Genomic DNA, 413 nt, shown 5'->3' with positions numbered 1-413 from the left:
CGGCGGGGCATTTATATTTCCCAATTTCGTGCATGGCGCACTGAGATCCCGGGATGAATTGCGCCTTTCATGAATGTCAATTATTATTATTGTTCATTCAAGACGCGAGAGACGCGGCTGCATCGCATCTGGGTTATTTTATTTAATTGCCCGCATCTACATTGGGCAATAATGAATCACGCATGCGCAGGCGACTGTGATTATGCGAACCTCAACCGCGCGTGGCTCTCACCTGCTCAGATATGGACACAAACACAAAGACTCCCCCCAAATCGGCTCCCCCATGGAGCCTATTTAACAAGCAACTGGGGCACGTGCTGTTTGCGAGTAGCACCGATGAAGGCCGGGACGGATCACAAGGGGATGGGTGGCCAACACCACGCCCGGCCGCCTTTGTCTCCCTAGCGGCGATG

The sequence above is a fragment of the Lampetra planeri genome, chromosome 9, assembly GCF_965212315.1.
Source record: "Lampetra planeri chromosome 9, kcLamPlan1.2.h2, whole genome shotgun sequence".
NCBI classification, from domain to species: domain Eukaryota; kingdom Metazoa; phylum Chordata; class Hyperoartia; order Petromyzontiformes; family Petromyzontidae; genus Lampetra; species Lampetra planeri.
The sequence above is the reverse complement of the archived record's forward strand: the minus strand, read 5'-3'. Positions refer to the sequence as shown.